Source organism: Rhinatrema bivittatum, chromosome 1 (genome assembly GCF_901001135.1).
Source record: "Rhinatrema bivittatum chromosome 1, aRhiBiv1.1, whole genome shotgun sequence".
Lineage (NCBI taxonomy): Eukaryota > Metazoa > Chordata > Amphibia > Gymnophiona > Rhinatrematidae > Rhinatrema > Rhinatrema bivittatum.
Window position 1 is genome coordinate 253,759,330 of NC_042615.1, and position 19,459 is coordinate 253,778,788.

Consider the following 19,459-nt stretch of genomic DNA (forward strand, 5'->3'; position numbering starts at 1 on the left):
GAGAGAGAGAGAGAGAGACAGACTGGTCATGGACCCTAAGGAAGAGAACTGTAAGGGCAGAGCTACAGCTGCTGCTGGTGTGTGCTCCTTGCCTGCATGGGAAAGGAGTAGGAAAGTTGCTGGAGAGGGTAAGTAGAGGTGGCTTTTTTTTAAAGTTTATTTTTCTTGATTGACTGCCGTTTTTGCGTAATATTATGTTCCTGCTGTTTTGAAATCTTTTATTAGTGATTTTGAGAATTTTTAAATAAGTTTTGAGTTTTTAGTTATTGGATGTTCTATTCATCGGATGGTTTGAAATATTCTGTTTATTAGTATAGTTTTACAATTATTGTTTATATTTCTTGATTTTATTGTTTGATGATGTATGAGGAATGTATACATAGAAATGTGCAGACAAAAACTGAACTGGAAACAGCAAGAACCCATAAGCTGTTTGCAATGCAACAATGGAAAAACAAAAACATTAACTTTATGGTGACTTTATTCTGTATTTGGTGAGGATCTCTCTGTGTTCTGAATGTGTGACCAAGGTTAAGGGTATTGTATAAACTTGTAGTTTCAGTGTAGGGATCTACAGCAGCTTGGCTTATTCTGTTTTCTTAATAGGAGAAATAGGGCCAGGTCTAATATTTGAGGTATTGCCTTTTCATAGATAGAGTTGTTACTCTTTGAGTGTGTTCTATAATTCAGGTCTAACTTTGTGTAGATTAGTTTGTGTGCATTATTGCAGATCCTGGTACTATGTTAGGTGCTATATTTCTTTTTCCATTTCCGCAGTTTTGTACTGCATGCAGAGTGGCTTTTCTGAGTTTCCATTCCAGTTTCTGTATCCATATTTGCAATTTGGGGTCTTTCTGTATTTGGTGAAGGGCAATTCCATGTATGTAACAAAGGTGAGAGGTAGGCGTTGATATCAGTCTTATTTGTCGTGTTTTCTCAATAGAACATTACATTGGTTGTGATCTGCTGCCTTTTTGTTAGTAGGGCTATTGCACCTGGTGGTAGAGGGAGTTTGTGTTCCTGTTACTGAGATGACACCAGAATCAGAATATCTTTTTTTTTTTTTTTTTGTATGGTGAGTTGTATGGGGAATGTCCTAGTTTTGCCCTGCATCCATTGTTGAGGGTCGAGAGATTCCTGTGGATGCAGATTATATGTTTACATTTAGCCCTGTGATGGTCATGTGTTCAAAGGTTGAGAACCATTGCTATGCAGGATCTCAGAGATTTTCTCTAACTGTAAAGCAGCACTCTGGTGTCTACCAGAAAGGGGTGAAGGTGAAAGAGCATAACTAATCGGTGTCACGCTTTCAGGGTACCCTTCTGATACAGTGAGTGGGAGAGGCGTCTTCCCAGCAGTGCGAGAAGCAGTTTGAGGCAGGATCTCCAGGTATTGAGGTCTTGTAGGAGGAGTGTCAAGAGATCAAACCAATAAGGGAACTGTCCCCACAGTTTAGGGCAGAGCAGGAGTCACAGATGTGCCCAGCAGCTATCTCCAGGAGCTTGGAAGGTAAGGCCATTGCTCCAAGAGATCCTAACAGAAATGTCTCGTGTTGTTTTGTCTTTGAAGGAGGTTAAATTCCCCAGGGGAGGTACAGTGAATAATACATGAAGTCTTTTGGATTCTTCTTCCAAGCTCTGTACTTTATGGAAGATCATTATCATCGATGGAGTTTATTTTCAGTAAAGCCTTTCTTTGGAACAGTACTGCATGTGCTACTTGTACAGCTATAGCCTGCTTCCTGATAGTGTTACCTGTAGGGCCCTGTGGGAAAGAAACGTCCAGTTCACCCCGGCTGCCCCCTTCATCTAGGAGGGAAAGAGTAAGGAATAGCTACACAGAAAATGTGTCCTGGAGTGTTTGGACATCAGTCTGCAGAGTGAAAGGATAACATTGTAAGGGTGAGTTACTCTCCCTCAGGATGTAATAGTACAAGTACAAATTGGTATTCATATTGAACAAACTAGGCTGCAACAGCAAGCTGAGAGCCTGCAGTCGATCTAGAAATCCGCCTCCACATTACATCCTTGGGTGTTGTGTAGCTCATAAATCCCAAATTGCTTTTGTCTGAAAAGTCTAGCATCATCATCCCCAGCTTTGGGGCTTCTGCAGCAAAGAGTGCAAAATCTTCCGCTCTGTGGTCCTCTGCTTAAAAATGACTCATCCGTAGAGCATGCGAAACATTATTCTGCACTTTTTCCCTGTACTTAATGTCTTTTATTGGAACACATTCATTTCAGCTATCCAATGCTGAGAAATCAAATGCTGCTGTTTTTGATAAACTGTGTATAAAGTGCTGCTGGTTTTCTTTCTTTTCTTTTTTTTTTTTTTGACACAGCAGTTTTCTGCTCAATTCACAATTACCTGGATTCCCCCCCCCCCCCCCCCTTTCCAGCTTTCCTAACCCAGTCATCCCAACCAGTCCTTGGCCAGGTGGACTCTCAACCCAACCTCCCCCCCCTCACCCCAGGGACTGTGAGCTCCGAATCCTCAGCATCCCAGCTGCGGCGGATCTGGGAATCAAATAGGTGGTCCACATGGCAATGCAGAGCCCTGCCCCACTGAGTCACTGGGCTAGCTCTACTGTTCTTCCTTACGGGCCGATTCAGTAAAGTCCGCGGGAGAGCGGATTCTGTATTTAAATTAGGTGGTGCGGTAGAAACAGGCAAAAGGAGGCGCTAGGGACACTAGCGCGTCCCTAACACCTCCTTTTGACCCGGAGCGGCGGCTGTCAGCGGGTTTGACAGCTGATGCTCAATTTTGCCGGTGTCTGTTCTCGAGCCCGCTGACAGCCATGGGCTCGGAAACCGGATGCCGGCAAAATTGAGCATCCGGTTTTCGGCCCGACAGCCGCCGGCCCATTTTAAATTTCTTTTTTCACTTTTTTTTACTCTTCAGGACCTCCGACTTAATATCGCCATGATATTAATATCCCAATGATATTAAGTCGGAGGGTGCACAGAAAAGCAGTTTTTACTGCTTTTTCTGTGCACTTTCCCGGTGCCCGAAGAAATTAGCGCCTACCTTTGGGTAGGCGCTAATTTCTGAAAGCAAAATGTGCGGCTTGGCTGCACCTTTTGTTTTCTGCATCGCGCGGGAATACCTAATAGGGCCATCAACATGCATTTGCATGTTGAGGGCGCTATTAGGTGCCGCGGGTTGGACGCACGTTTTCCTCCCCTTACTGAATAAGGGGTAAGGGAAATGCGCATCCAAGGGCAGGTTAACAGTGCGCTCCAACGGAGTGCACTGTACTGTATCGGCCTGATAGTTTGGAAATGCTGGCTATGGTTCTCAGCCCAGTGTGTACAAGGAAAGCAGGCTGAGCCTTGCACTGCCAGGGGCTCCTTCCTTATCTGTTGTAGAAAGCCCTTGGAACTACTCTTCCCTTCCCACCCAACCTCTCGTTTGTCTGCTGCTTTCTGGAGGGCAGTGGTTGACTAACTCTGTCCCATGAGATTTCTAGGCCGAGAAATATCCAGGAATCTTGGAATTGTTCTCTAATTATTTTTCTGACAGCAAATGTGGTAGTCTTGTAAGTTTTTGAATAATGAAGCTTGTTACAAAGGTGTCATTGCATCTCCTTCAATGCATTATGCGTTTAAGAAGGCCATTGACCTCCTTTCTTGCTTGCATATTTTATCGCCTTTGTACTTGTACACATTTCAGGAGCAGTTTGGGATTATCTTCAGGATATGTAAGCTTTTTTTTTCCAGTTGATGACGTTTATGAACATACTGCTTCCTAGTAGTTTGTAATATGCTGGTAAACAAAAGCGAAACAGTGTTCTGTAAGTTATTAGTTTTGTCTCTGTTGAATTTCTTGCTATGGATCCAAATTAGCGGGTCGTGTTATGGTACTCTTGTCAGGTGCTGCACTAATGTTGGTTTGATTTTTTTTTTTGTAATGCAGGCTTTCTTAGAGCACTTCACCAGAATAGCTCCTCAGAAGCAGAAATGTAGCTTTTGTTTTTAAATCTTTGCACAAATCGTGCTGGTTTTTGAAATGGTTCCGTAAACTGAGGAATACTGTTACTGTGATGCTAGTTCTGTGCTCTGGGTTTCAAAAGGGTAGCCTCCCTGCTCCCTTGAGCTTCTGCTACACCCACCTGGGCTCTTCATCTGGTATTTCAGTAAACTGCTCAGCCTCTAACTGCCCCTGGCATTAAGGAGAAGAGAACTCCAGGAACTGCTTGTTTTGCAGCTCTGGGGACTGCTCTGCAGAACTTACAGCTGAAGGGTTAAAAAGCAGTGAGACCGAGCTGTGATGGCAGATTAAGAAAAAAAAAAAAAGCCAATTGGGGGAGCTGAACAGAGAGCAGTGAGTCAGCTGCCCCCCAGAGCCAGTAGAAGCTGGAGAATCCCCGAGCCAGCCATGCACTAAGAGGAAAGCAGGGTGCTCTGTTTTTGTTCTGAATCTTTCCTGGGAGCAGAGGAGAGAAAAAAAAGTGCTTGTCCATGGGTGTCTATCAGTTGTGGGGAAAAACAAAGCAGGAACAATTCATATGTTTCTGAAGATCCAGAGAAAGGGCAGTGTCGGAGATGGAGCAGCACAGGCTGGGATGTGAGAGCTGAAACCAGACAGCTTTCTTTCCTCTGTTGAATATTGAGATAAGTGAATTTAGAGTCAGAAGGGAATTGCTATCATCCCTCCTGTAGAGCTGGAAGCACAACTCAGGAAAATACTTCCTTGAATCACTACTGATACTTTCACAGTTGACTGGTGGACAATTTGGAGGCAGATTTGTTTGACTGGGGAAAACCTAGCAAGCCAGAGATAGAGGGGGGCAGGACTGTGAACACACCACAGGAGGCAGGCGGCCCCGGGGTGCAGGCCCCATCATCTGGAAGCTTGCCCAGCATAAAGATTACCAGCAAGGGCCCCATCAGTGTGTTTGGTTTTTGTTTGTGCATACAGATATTACAACTTACACTATGGATTACTCCAGACTGAAATGCTCAATTTGACTGCTAATGCTAACTGACACATTTTTCCAGTTAACTGATTAAATGTTGTTGAGGTTAATGCAACTTGACATCGCAGACATTTTGTGACACTTGGTTTTTCTCATTAAGGCTCATTTCATGTTGTTCCCTGTTTTCTCACTGATAATTTTCCATTTCACAATCCTTTGCCAGTAAACCTCTGAACTGTTACTTGGTGTGATTTTTATGTTGGTCCCTGGGGAAGGAAGGGAGGAATCTGGTTGGCCAGGGGGCCCTTAAGTGGTGCCTGGGTGTGGTATTGGGGTTTCGGGACATTGTCTCAAATCCACCAGAGTGTCGAACCCACGGGTGCAATAAAACTGAATTTCTTATATGTGGTTTCCCCTCCCTTGCCACAAGGTAAATGCGAATACCTCAGAGAGGGGCTATAGTTGGATAGATGGAGAAACGGGGATGTCAGTTGGTTTGCCCTTGTAGAGCTGGAAACTGAATTCTCCTAATTCCTTGACTTTGTGCTGAGCAAAAGGTGAAGTTATTGTTTTAGAATACACAGCTTAGTATTGGCATCTCATTGTTGTCCCTAAAGAAAATACCTTTATTGGTTTTAGTGACCTTAAATAGTAACACGACGACGGTAGAAGACCAAAATGGCCCAACCAATCTATCCAGCAAGGTGTTTAGAGTTGTAACTGCTGCTCTGTGCCTTTCTTGGAAGCATAATACAATCATTTCAATGTGGTTTTTGAACCGCTGCTCCATGCAGGTTACTGCAGTGTTTTGTTTCCATCTTCTTGATAATAAGAGATTTTCTGTGTTTATCTCATGCTTTTTTTATTTCTGCTAGCGTCTTTGTTTCTCATCGCCTCCATCGGGAGGGTATTCTGTGTATTCACCACCCTTTCTGTGAAAACAATATTTTCTGATGTTCCTGAATTTACCTCCTTTGGAAAAGTTTTAGGTATTAAATGTCTGTACCATATCCCCCTGCTCTCTCTCTACATGTTCAGGTTCTCAAGTCTCAGCTCGTATATGCCTTTGGTGCAGAACCCACACCATTTTGTTTGCCTATCTCTTTCCTTTTCGAAGTATGGCCTTGTCAGAGATTCCCCAGGATGTCTTAAAGGACCGGTTCCGGTTATCTGGACCCAGTCCTCTTTAAGAAACAGCCAAGCAAGGGATTATGGTCTGAGGGAGTTTTCCTTCATCAGGGGATAAGAAGGCAGGCCCTGGGTGACCATGGAAGCTTAGTCCAGCCTAGGACACATTGTTTGACTGCTGCACAGACTGCTAAAGTAAGTCATCCCTGTCTGTTGTTTTGTTAAATAATAAAAGTGGTGTGGACAGCCAGTCAGAGACCTGTCTCCCTTTTCTTCTGAAACAAGTATCAAGCCTTGATCGCTTGCAAGGCCTCACATATGGTGGTAGCAGTGGGATTTCCTGGGCTATCCTGAACACAGACTGGACACCTACACCCACAGAAAAAAAAGAAGGGTGACATTTTTTTTCCTTGTTTTTGAGGCCTGGCTGTAGGAACAGCCATAATTTTGGTACTTCAAGCCAAGGTGGGTAGCCCTGCCTACATAGTCAGGGCCTAACAAGTCAGTGCCAAACAGGCATGATTTTTTCTTTTCCTTCTATGTTTTAGAAGAAAGGCCCATTGTCTCACCTCCTCCTCTCCAGGAAAGTAAAGTGGAAATGTTTTTTCCTCCATACCTTTTGAATTGAAATGGAACAAATACTGAAAGCTTTGGTTGTAGGACAACAGCAACTACAAACGGTGGCACAGAACCAAACCACCCAGCAGCAGACGCTACTACAAAAATGTAGCCTGCAAGAGAAGACATTGACCCAAATAGCCCAGGTGGTACAACTGGCTATGACCATACCGCCTTCACTGCTACTGGTGATGCTCAAAATGACCGTGGGAGAAGACTTGGATTCTTTAAGGAATTTGGAATGAACCTGCCCACTGGCAGCCTGGCCAAAAAAACATAGACTACCTATCTAGGTAACCTGCTTATAGGCATCAGTCAAGCTGCCTTCCAAGCTCTCAACCCGGATGGTAGAGCCAGCAGCCAGCAGGCATTACCCTAGAGGCCTACCAAAACAATTTAGGAGCAGGAACCTCCAATCCAGGGAGACTACCCGGAACCTTTTCTACAGATTAAAGGATCTGGAGTGGAGATGGCTGAAACCAGAAGGAAATTCTGGCCCAGAGGTCATCAATGTTCTCCTCCTAGAACAATTCATAGAGGCCTTACCTACCATCACATAGGTGAGTGTATGCCAACACTACAAGATCACCGTAGAAATTGCTAATGCTTATTACTAAGCACATTTAGTAGTGGAACGCTATTGTACAGGAGAAGTGAAATTCACTAGGAACCAAGGGCCCCAAGAAGCAGCTCTCTCAGGGGCTGTGGTGTTGACATCCTAAAGTCAAAACTCCATCGTGGAACTCTGATCAGGACCACATTGAGCTTTCAGTGCAACCACAAGAACCAGAACATCTGGCATGTTTAACTGTGGGAAGTGGGGTCATTTTGCCAAGTATTGTTTAGATGAAAGGAGTGAGCCACTTGTTGTTCAGCTGGTGACCTTGTCCGTTTCAGATTTGGGAGTTCAGAGTGGGAGAGTACCACGGCCTGAAAAAGACGAGCCAATAACTCAAAACCCATTTGCCTGCTCCCATTGTGGCCAGAAGGATAGAGTATGTAGACAGAGTCCCCAGAACACCTTAAAGGATCAGTTCCAGTTATTTGGACCGGTCCTCTGTAAGAAACAGCCTATCAAGTGATTATGGACTGAGGGAGTTTCCAATCACCAGGGGAGAAGGAAGGAAGGCTATAGGAGATTAGGGAGGCCCCAGGGTGTCCATGAACACTAAGTCCAGCTTAGGACACATTATGTTTTAATGCTAAGATAAGCCATCCCTGTCTGTTATTCTGTTAAATAATAAAAGTGGTATGGAGAGCTGACCTGTCTCTCTTTTCTTCAGATATAAGTATCAAGTCTTAACTGCTCACCAGGCCTCCATAATTGAACACCTCATTCTTTTTTCTTCCTGCAAGACCAGTCAGCACTAGTGGTATTTCCTGTTCCACAGTTAGAGACCGAGAACACACCACCTTTCTTCCCTATGACCCCACCTATGGATATAAGGGAGGTGTGGCCTAAGGCAGTTGCTAGTTGTCTCTGTCTCCAGCAGTTGTGGAGGAGAGAGGATTTGTGCTTTCTTCTCACAGAGCTAAGGTTAAGCCTCTGGGGCAACAGTCCTGTGGGATTAATTTTCCCAGTACCCCTAGGGATCTGGTTGTTCACCCTGAGAGGAAAGTATTTCCCAGACTAAGTATCTTAGGGACTAGGCAGGTTGAGCTAGTGTTTTGCCTTAGGGAATATTTGAATGCTTCTCTCCTCCTCCTTTCTGTCCCTTCTTGCTCCTTTTTGTCTCTACCTCTGCTGTCTGGCGCAAAGTTAAAAAAAAAAAGTGGTTGGCAGTTCAATGGCTGAATTGTGTAGCTCTTCACCAGCTCCCATAGCAGGGGTGAGCAACAGGGGATTGGGTAGAGAAGGGAGTGAGGCTGCTGGGCACCTCCATAACAGTGAGGCTGCTGGGCACCTCCATAACAGCAACTACTGTTGCTGTTTTAATGTTATTGGTTATTAGTATTTATTCAATTTTCTCCAAGTTCATTTTCCTGTTCCATGTAAGACTCACATGTTAGTCACTCCAATGTTATATGTAAACCGAAATGATTAGCAACATTGTTGCTAGAATTTCGGTATATAAAAAAATGTTAAATAAATAAATAAATAACAGTGCAGTGGCACAGAAAGAAGTAACAAAAGAAGCCTTATGATGCAGGGCCACAGGTGTGTGATCTGTGGCTCTACATGCCTCTCTAGCACCACAGGTCCATTCTGTCCTGAATCAGCCCTCCTGGGCAGCAGAGGTGCCTCCCCCCCTCCAGGAAAATTCGGAGCAGATAGAAGCATGGACCCCTTCTTGGATACAGAGGAACTAGAGCCTGCTCAACCACCACCGTGGCTGTAAGCCTGAAAGCCCCTCCCTCAGACTGTCCCCTGGGGAGACAAGGGCTAAGACCAACCCCTTTTGCTATGTCTTAGGAACTAAGAGCCAAGCTCTCCTTTGTACCCTAGGGGTTTTCCCTGATTTAGTGGTTCCTATGCACCAGGTATTTTGTGCAATGCAGAACCCAGAGTTGAGAGCGGCCTGTTTCTCCCCCCCCCCCCCCTCTGCAGTTGCCAGTCTGACACCCTTGGGACTTTAAAGAGGCGACCTTAAAGAGACCAAGGACTGGCCAAAAGGCTTATGGCTCCTTGGCCTTTTTGGCTACTCCAGAGTCAAGGGAAGGTTCCTGGTCGGGGGATGATTCATGGGGAATTCCCAAGAGGAAGGGGAATACTCTTTTCTAGGGAGGAAGATTCGTCCTGAGGGAGATCCTATTCTCCTGGGGGGGTCTATAAACCTCCTAAGGCTTTTTTCCTCTCCAAAGGCTCTTAAAAGTATGATTTTAACACAGTAGAACACTCTGCAGGGAGACCTCAAGGGTGGGAGGACCCTAAGTAGGCTATATCCCTTGCCTTGTAAAATTCCTGAGGAGGGGTCCTTTTGTTGTGAGAATAATTATGTAATTAAATAAGATTTGTGATTTTTTTTGTTGTTGTTTTGCTACATGTACATCTCTTAGAAAGATTTTTATGAGTTAGGCGATTAACAAACAACTATTAATAAATAAATACATTAGGAGATGATGATCTTTTAAGAATTCCCAGGGTAGATGCCTTGGAACCAGCAGTAACTTGTAAAATGACTATCCCAATGGAAAGGAGGGATGGCTCTTTGGGACCCACAAGATAGGAAGATTGAGGCTATCTTAAAACAAGCCTTTATCACTGATGCCATGGCCAGTCAGACCTCTATATACAGGAGGGTATGTTGCATGGATGGTAGTCTACTGGATTCAACAGTTCCCAGAGAATGCCAAAACAGCCCAATTAGAGTCAGGCGTGGCATTCTTAGCTGATGCCATATATGACTTATTCACAATCAGGCCAGAGCGCACTGTTAGCCCGCGTTTGGCCACGCGTTTTTGACGCGCTATTTTTACCCCTTATACAGAAACTAAAATGTGCAGCCAAGCAGTACATTTCTACCGGCACTGGGAAAATGTACAGAAAAGCAGAAAAAACTGTTTTTCTGTACACCCTCTGACTTAATATCATAGCAATATTAAGTCGGAGGCCCCAAAAAATAAATAAATAAATACATAAAAATGTGAAATGTGCCCGCGGGTCGGAAGACGGACGCTCAATTATGCCGGCGTCCGTTTTCCGAACCCGTGGCTGTCAGCGGGCGCGAGAACCGACACCAGAAAAATTGAGCGTCGGCTGTCAAACCAGCTGACAGCCTCTGCTCCTGTCAAAAAGGAGGCACTAGGGACGCGCTAGTGTCCCTAGCGCCTCTTTGTACCGTGGGCCCTCATTTAAATACTTGATTGCGCGCCCAGGAGAGTGGCCGCTCGCCTCAGAGCGCCGTCTCTCTCATGGGATTTACTGTATCAGCCTGTTAGATTGTAAGCCCTCTGAGGATAGGAAAATACCTACAGTACCTGAATGTAATCCACTTTGAAACGCTGAAAGAAGTGTGAAAAGCGGAATATAAAAATTAAAATAAATAAATATTGTCCTCCCCCCAAAAAAAATAAGTAGACACTTCCTTCTAAACCTTCTGCAATACTGGCTGAAAACAAACTGATGTTAAATGCCTCTAAAACAGAGGTATTATATTTGGGATATTTTGAATTGGATAAACCATTGAAAATAAGATGTAGAAGTGATTCCAAAAAAAGAACCAAAATCACTAGGCATGGTATTGGAGTCAACAGAAAGTATGAAAAACATATTTTTCAGGTAGTGAAAAATACTTATTACAGAGTTAAAATGTGGAGCTTTATCAGACCTTTTTTAGACTTAGTTGTGTTGAAATCTGTAGCAAAAGCACTGATACTTTCACATATTGACTACTGTAATGCGTTGCTTTTAGGACTTTCATTAAAATCTATGCGGAAATTGCAGGTGATTCAAAGTATGACAGCGAGGCTAGTAACGGGAGCTCCACTGGCTTCCTGTCACTGAGAGACGTAAATTTAAAATCTTGACAATGGCTTTTAAAAGTCTGCAATCTGTTAGAAAATCAATTGCATTGGCATGAATGTAGCAGAAATTTACGTTCCACAAATAAACAGCTCCTGCAGTTTCCTACTGTTAAGACCCTTTGCCATGTACATCTATAGAATAGATCTTTTTCCTTGTCTGTTCCAAAACTGTGGAATGACTTTTTCCATTAAATCTAAGGGAAGAAAGATCTCCTTAGATTTTGGAAATTGTTAAAAACTTGGTTTAATGGTAAATGTGTTTGAATGATGGATTTGGTTTTAGCTTATTTGGAGAAATTTCTCTGAAAATGTATGTAATGTATGAAGGTTATTTCAGAAATTGTTTATAATATGTTGTTCATAGCTTAGAAAGATTTTTATCAGTTAGGTGATTAATAAATTTTAAATAAATAAATATTGCTCACAAAGATATTGAACAGAGCTGGCCCCAAGACCAATGGCTGAGGCAATCCACTGATCACCTTTCTTGCCTCAAAGTGAATTCCTTTTACTGCCACCTTCAGTTTTCTATCAGCCAATTTCTAATCCAAAACACTACCTTGGAACCTACCCTAAGCAGCTCATTTTATTCCTCTGAGTTTCCTATGTGGGACAGTATCATACTATCCAAAGCTTTGTGAAGCCCAAGTAAACCACATCCAGCACACATCCTCGATCTAGCTCTGTAGTCACACAACTGAAAGAAATCATTCAGATTTGTTTGACACAGTTTGCCTCTAATAAATCCATGCTGCCTGGGATCCTGCAACCCACTGCCTTCAGCAGTGTATCTGTTAATTTTTCCACTAATGAAGAAAGGTTTACTGGCCGGTAGCTTTCAGCCTTCTCCAGTCCTGTTGAACCACTTCGGTCTCCCAAGATAGACTGAACACGTCCTTCAGTGGATCTGCCAAAACCTCTCTGATCTCCCTTAGTATCCTTGGGTGTACCTCACCTGGCCCCATTGCTTTGTCCACCTTCTCTTTCATAAGTTCCCTGCAAACACCGTATTCCATGAATGGTGTGATGTCTTCCCACTCCCAACTGTACCCCTGCCAAGCATCAGTAGTCCTTTTTTCCAAAGCTTCTTCTGTGTCCACTAAACAGAAGTGTTTGTTTAGCGTTTCTGAGAAATCATGGCAAAAGGTTTTTCAAACCTGCATCTGCATAAACTTATTTTTCCTCCTCTTCATGGAATCTCTCTTCATTCCATTTTTTTTTTTTTTTAAATAATTCCTTACTTAGCTGTTGTTGAGGAGACGCTAAACATGTGTTGGGGGCTTTGGACAATGGCGGTGATCTTGGCTGGCACAGGGAGAAGATTCTACTGGGCATGTAGAGTGTTCCTACAGAGTGTCACCCCTGTTACTCTCTCGGATTGTTGCTGGAAGGGTGTGTGAAATATTTCTTCTGTTCTTGCAGGTGGAATTGCTAGAAGAACCTTTATGGAATTTAGCTGAGTTCTGATTGATGACTAATGCAGTGTCCATTAAAAGGTAAGAAGCCTCTTTATATCTAGCGTTCTGGCAGCTGATGATGTGAGGAAAACTCTGAACATAATTCCTTATGCTAAGAGAGAGCGGTGGTCTTCCCTGCTGTTTACTGTCGATGCCGAGAAGGCATTTGACAGGGTACACTGGTAGTACTTGTTTAAAGTGTTGGAAAGAGTTGGTATTGGGTGGGGTGGGGGGGAGGGGAGAGAGTTTCTCACATGAGTTAATAAGCTCTATGACTCCCCTGAGGTACGTAGTAAGGTTAATGGAGGCTATTCTGACAATTTTAAAGTGCAGTGCAGGACCAGGCAGGGCTGCCTTTTATGCCCTCTCCTATTTGTACTTAATATGGGAACCCTTTCCAGAGAGCATTAGGAGGAATCTTGGGATTATGGGTATACTGGTGGGGGTTGGACATTCTTCGCTGGTTATATTATATTTACTTTGGGTAGGCCTGAGACTTACCTGGAAATGCTGAGATTGAGAGGTTTAGGGGAGGTATCAGGTTTCAAAATAAAGATGAGTAAATCTGAAATTTTGTATTCTCTCTCTCTTTTGGAGGGCCCAATTTTGGATCGGAAACCTTGATTCCCCCTTTAAATAGGCCAAAGAGAAATTGAAATATCTGGAGGTTTTTATTGGAGATGAATTGTCTGTGCCCATGTCCCGTGTCTGTCTCTCAGGATTTAGAGAAATGGGAACATTCTCACTTATCCTGGTTGGGTAGAATTGCGTCCGTCGAGATGAATGTGCTGCCCCGTCTTTGTTACTTTTTCCAGACTCTGCCGAACTTGTTATCCGATAAAGTACTGAAAAGCCTGCAGAGAAGGATTTTTAGCTCAGTTTAGAGGCGAGGACCCCCCCACATGAACCTAAATTGTTTGGGGGGCTGGGGGTCCCTAATATTAAGAAATATTTGGCTTTCCAGTTGAGGGCTTTGGTGGACTGGCAGAGAGTGAGGGATGGTAAACGGTGGGTTAGGGGCTTGGACAGCCACATGCTTCGATACTTTGGTAAAGGGTGAGAAGGGACCTTGGGTGGCCACATTGGTTTTGTATGAGGGTTGGATTATAGCCCACAGTGAAGCTGACCTTAAGGATACTTTCAGGCCAATCTAATAAAAGGTGCGGGAGAGCCGGCGCTCCAAGTTGAGTGCCCGCTCTCCCAATGAGCGCCCAGGCACCTCTCCTGGGCGCGCAATTCTGTATTTAAATGAGGCCCGGCACTAATAAGGAGGCACTAGGGACAATAGCGCGACCCTAGTGCCTCCTTATTAGTGGAAGAGTCGGCTGTCAGCGGGTCCGACAACAGACGCTTAATTTTACCGGCGTCAGATTTCAAACCCGCTGACAGCCACGGGTTCGGAAAACAGACGCAGGCAAAATTGAATGCTGGGCAGATGTACAGAAAAGCACATTTTACTTTCAGTATTCCGGGCGAATAACTAATAGGCCCATCAACATGCATCTGCATGTGATGAGCGCTGTTAGTTTCTGGGGGCTGGCTGCGCGCTTCCCACACGCTATTACCCCTTGCAGAATAAGGAGTAATAGGAGCGCTTTGAAAACGCGCGTCCAAAAGGGTTAAACGGTGCGCTCGGCCGAGCGTGTGCCGTGCTGTATCTTCCCTGTGTTTCTCTTTTGGGGATTTTTTTATATACTTTCAGATCGCTGATCTTTTTGTCTTTTATTTTTGCATCCACCTCCTTTGAGAACCAAATCGTTTTCTTTTCTTTGTACTTTTGTTAACTTTTCTAACCTATAGATTTGTTGCCTTTAATAATGACTCCTTTTAATTTGGCCCACTTTCGTTCCACCTTTCCCATTTTCTTCTAGTTTTCTAGTTCTTTCTCCAGGTACATCCCTGTTTTGTCAAATTTTTTATTTTTGAAATTCAAAACTTGGGAATTCATGTGACGCCTCTATAGCTTATCTCTCCTCCATATGTCTCTCTTCCCTTTCATATCTCTTGGAACCAACAGCCCTCCATTTCTTGTCCCTAGCATCTGTTCCCTGCCACTTCCTCCCATCCCTAGCACTGCTTCTTGCCTCTTTAGTACTCCTTCAGCAAGCATTCATTTCCCCCCTGCAACTTCTTGCCCGAGCAGCAGGAGCCTGTCCCACAATTGCCAACTGCTCTGTGCTGGCACTGCAAGCAGAGACCAGGAGCAAAGAGAAAAAACTTGTGGTGCTTCCTGTCTGCAGATCTCCTGCATCGCGACGACAGCGGCAGATAGGAAGTGCCAGCTCTTGAGTTTTGAACAAGCTTGTGGGACAGGCTCCTGTCGGGCCTCCTGCCAGCCCTGCTTGCCTTACAAGGAGCATTGGTTCCGATTGAGGATTTAATAATGTGGGCACCTGTCCAATCGGCAGATTGTGGACTGTCAGCTAGCTTATTATTTTATTACATTGTGTTTCAAAATCATTTTTGAGCAAAATGAACATTAGGAGAATAGCAGCTGTCATACATACAAAACCAAGCCATAGTCCTAACACAGTCAAAGTTTTTAATTGGAAGAGGCAGAAGGTCACTAGCGAGGGAAGGCAAGGTTCAAAGTGAGGAGAGGAGAAAGGCAGAATGGACAAAAAGTGTAAAAGACTTCAGAGATCCGGAGCAAAATGAGAAAAAGCAGTGGTGAGAGAGAACATCTAATGGGGTTGTGAACCTGAAGAAGTCTTGACATTGTGAACGTAAAGTACAAGATGGCTTGTAAGTGACAAGGAATGAAGATAGGGAAAGGCAGTGGATCAAACAGGGAAAGTATAAATGAGAGGTAACTACAGTGTTTAGCCTGTAGATTAATGGTTCTCCAACCTATTAATGTTTTGTGAAAGGCATTAATGTAAATGTAATGACCCTTTGGGATTCATTATGAGTTTGCTCTTATTTCTGACTCTCCTTGGAGCTAGGAAGTAAGATTGGTAGCAGAAGGAGGGCAGAGCCATTTCAGAACAGCTCCTCCAGTGAGGTTGCTGGACTTGGCTGTGCCCTGGGAGCATAAAAGCAGCCTGCAGCATAGCTTTGTGTGGCACTTTGAGTTAGGCGTCAGAATAGCAGGAGGCTTTTCTCTGAGTTGCGTTTTGTTCCCCTGTTACTGTGCTGGGCCTCATGGTCTGGAGTTCTACGCTAGTAGAAAAGGGGGGAACCCACTGTAGTAAGGGAGTCTCTCTCTCTCTCGGTCAATTTTTGATTCCATGGACTGCCCAAGTGATGTACACTTAAGTAGGAGTGGTGCGTGTTTCATTGAAATTACACGTGCCTCTGAGAGTGCCATCAATTCTGCTACTCCAAAAAAACAAAGACCTTATCAGTAAGGATCTTCATTTTCCGGTTTTTAAAATTTTTTCCCCGGGAATATATCTGGGTTTATTATGACAAAAACAAACACGGGAGAAAATCAGTGGGAAAAATATTCCTCCTTGTTTTTCCGGGTGTATATCAGTGTTGTTTTTGGTGAACAGAAGACATTGTCCCATTCCCTCTCAATTTACCTTATGATTGCCCCACAAATGATTCTTCAGGTGATCTCTTCCCCCCTCTCCCCAGCATTTCCCTCTTTCTCCCCCTCTCCTTCCCCTCTCATTGTCTCCCTTCTTTCTACATTTCTCCTTCTTCCCCCAAAACTCCCTCTCCCTACCAAGAATATCCCTCCTAGAATCCTCCTCCCCCCCAGAAAAAAATTACCACCCCCCAAAAAACCTGTCTTTCTCTCCAACAAAATCTCCCTCCCCTCAAACAGCTGACTGTGGTGGCCAGGGCTGATGCTAGCTTTTTTGCTGCCTTGTGCAAACAATTACTGTGCTTCCCCTCTTCCCCGTTCATTCATTCTCTGTCCTGGCCCAGCTCCCTTCAGTGATACAAACTTTAAAAAGTGACACCTCCCTCCGAACCCATGGCTGGTACAAGAGTATTAGGTGCCCTAATATCCTTATAGCCTTGCACAACACCCCTGCCCCATTCCACACACACAGTTAAGAGTTATCCATTTATATTTTACATTAAAAATATCAAAGTATAGTATTTTGAAGTTAAAAATATTACTTACATTATATTTACATGCACTACTGTGATGCCAACTGGACAAAAGGCACTTGGAACGCATATGGTATTAGGCCTATTTTAATGGGTGTTGAGTGGGGTCTGACTGAATACACTAATACACTTCCTGTTAGGAAAATGCCTCACCTCAGTCACATATGCAGAACATAAACAGACCCTCACCAAATATAGAATAGAGCAACCATAAAGTAGAAATACAAACACACAGACAAAAACTGAACTGGAAACCGCAAGAAGCCAGACTCTATGCAGTGCAACAATGAAAAAACAGAACCATCACCACTCCTCAAACGTCAAACAACAAAATCAAGGAATAAAATAAATACATAATCATAATACTAAAAGCATACTAATAGTATTATTTATAAAAAGCTGATGAATAAAAGACCAAATAATTAAAAACTCAAAATTTGTTTAAATGTCTCAAACACCAATAAAATATTTCAAAACAGCAGACACATCAAATAACACCTGAAAAATAAAACTAAAAAGGATTTTAAAAAATTCACACTCTCCATAGCTGGGAATCTTTGATTTCCAGTCACCCTGAGATTGTCGTGGATGAGTGGGATTACAAACTTTCTCCTCTCTTTCTTATATACACACAAAAGCTCATACACACGAACGCTCCCTCTCAGACAAACCCGCAGGCTTCTCCAGCGCTTCTTTGTTTAGGATCTACCAGCAGCATCAGGCCCTCATTTTGATTCCAACTGCTGGCAGGTTGGAATCCACCTGCAGCCCCCATTCTCTCTCTCTCTCTTATGCACACATACACCCCCATCTACCCATCCCAGGCAGCCTCCCATTCACTTATGTGCCCATGCAGACCAGGAATGGTTATTCCTCCTCCACTGCTGCTGCCAGCCTGTACCACCTTTTTTGTGGAGAGCAGCTGTTCTGCAGCTCCTCTTCGTGTGCTGGCCCCAAGGTAATTCAACACTCGCGGTGCTAGCACTTCCTGTATTCTCATCTCATGCATCTAGAGATGAGAATACAGGAAGTGCTGGCACTGCGAGAGTTGAATACCGTGGGGCCAGCACATGAGGATGGGCTTCCTCTTCTGTTGTGGCCGCCTCCTTTTGCTACCGGTGGGATCGAGTCCACCAGCAGCACCACGAGCCTCCTGCTGCTTCAGGCCGCCAATGGGATCGAGTCCACTGGCGGCAACACTGGTCTCCTTCTTCTGCCGCCGATCGGATCGTGTCCACCGGTGGCACCACAGGCCTCCACTTCTTCCGCTGCCGATGGGATCGGATCCACAAGTGGTAACATGGGCCATTCCCTGATCCTGCCCCACCAGATATGCCGCCCTGTGCAATTGTATAATTTGCACACTCGGTGGCGCCGGGCCTGGTGGTGGCTCCAAACTCTTTCTCCTCCTTCCATTTTTAGCAGCATGTTCTTGTTGTGGCTCCTCGTTTACTGCACTTCTGTGTCTGCGCAGAGCCAGGTAGCCTGCCGGGAAGTTCTTCTAGTAGTGGGGGGTGGGCCTGGCCCTGGCCCTCCTTGCATTGGGCTGCTGCTTGTGTGTTTGGGTGGTTGACTCTGGAGCTGCTTTCTGGCCACTGCTTTAGCTCCAGACCTTTTCCAGCAGTAAACCAGTGGCCTGATCCTTTTCCTGATGGCTGCCATGCTCTCTCCTGGAGAAGCCACAAGGCTCAGTTCTACGTAACCTCATTTCTGTGCGCTAGGAAGCAACTGCTTAGGTAAGAGCTTTGCGTCTGAGTTGGATGTGAAGCTTTGACCTAAGCGGTGGCTTCCCTGGCACAGGGAGATGAGGCAATACCAAACTGAACGTGCAAGGGCCCTCAGAAAAAAGTCTGAGGTATTCTCTGTATTAGAGAAGGTCCCACAAGATTAGGGTAAAAACCATTTTAAACTGAAAATGAAGGACCTTACTAATGGTATAGAGCAGGGGTCGGGAACCCATGGCTCGCGAGCCAGATATGGCTCTTTTGAGGGCTGCATCTGGCTCGCAGACAAGTGTCGCCACACTTTCCCGCTGACCCAGCTGCTCCCCGGTCCTCCTCCGCCCGGGCTTAAAATGCTCTCAGCCCAGGCGAAACGCGGCAGGACAGCTGGAGTCGGCGGCACCGGCATGCTCTCTTCTTCCCGCCCCCCCCCCCCGCGGCCCGGAAGAGGAAGTGGAGAGTATCGGGTGCCTGTGCGGCAAGAAGAGGCCACGCTAGTGCGCTCGGCATCGGCCTGAAGAAAAGAAGACTGCAGCGCGGCTCGGAGGAAAATGAAGAGGTTCAACCGCGGCCGATGGGACTCCGCCTCCGCGAGGGCTGAAAATGAAGGAGGTTAGCGTTGGGAGGAGGCTGCTGCAGCGAGTTCCCGGGGTGGGGGAGAGAGAGAGTGAATGAGCGAGCAAGCATGTGTGTTTGAGATCCTGTGTATGAGTGAGAGATTGCATGTATGTGAAGGATTGAGAGCCTGTATATGTGAAAGAGAGTATGTCTGTGATTGAGAGCCTGCATGTGAGAGAGAGAGAGCATGAATGTAAGTTTACCATTGGGAACCTGTATGTGTAAGTTTGTGATTGAAAACCTGTTTGTGTGAAAGAGTATGTGTGTATGATTGAGATCCTTTGTGTGTGAGAGAAATCATGTGTATGTATGATTAAGAGCCTGTGTGTATAAGTAAGAGAGAGATCATGTGTGTCTGTGTGTGACTGAGAGCTGATTTAGGTGATGGAGCATGTGAGTATGTGATTGAGAGCCTGTGTGTAAATGAGAGAAAGAGAGGACATGTTTGTAAGCATGTGAATGAGAGTCTG

At 44.8% G+C, this 19,459-nt stretch overlaps 1 protein-coding gene across 6 annotated transcripts in view; it reads left to right on the plus strand.

The window, feature by feature from the left end:
- PTPRA (protein tyrosine phosphatase receptor type A) overlaps positions 1 to 19,459 on the plus strand; it is a 435,489-nt gene that overhangs the window by 162,349 nt on the left and 253,681 nt on the right. For 4 of the 6 annotated variants that reach the window (XM_029593639.1, XM_029593622.1, XM_029593659.1 and 1 more), the window contains exon 2: positions 12,548 to 12,621. The exons of the other annotated variants lie outside the window; for them this stretch is intronic. The gene's annotated coding sequence lies outside the window, so the exon portion shown is untranslated. The remainder of the gene's footprint in view (positions 1 to 12,547; positions 12,622 to 19,459) is intronic. 6 annotated transcript variants of the gene reach the window in all.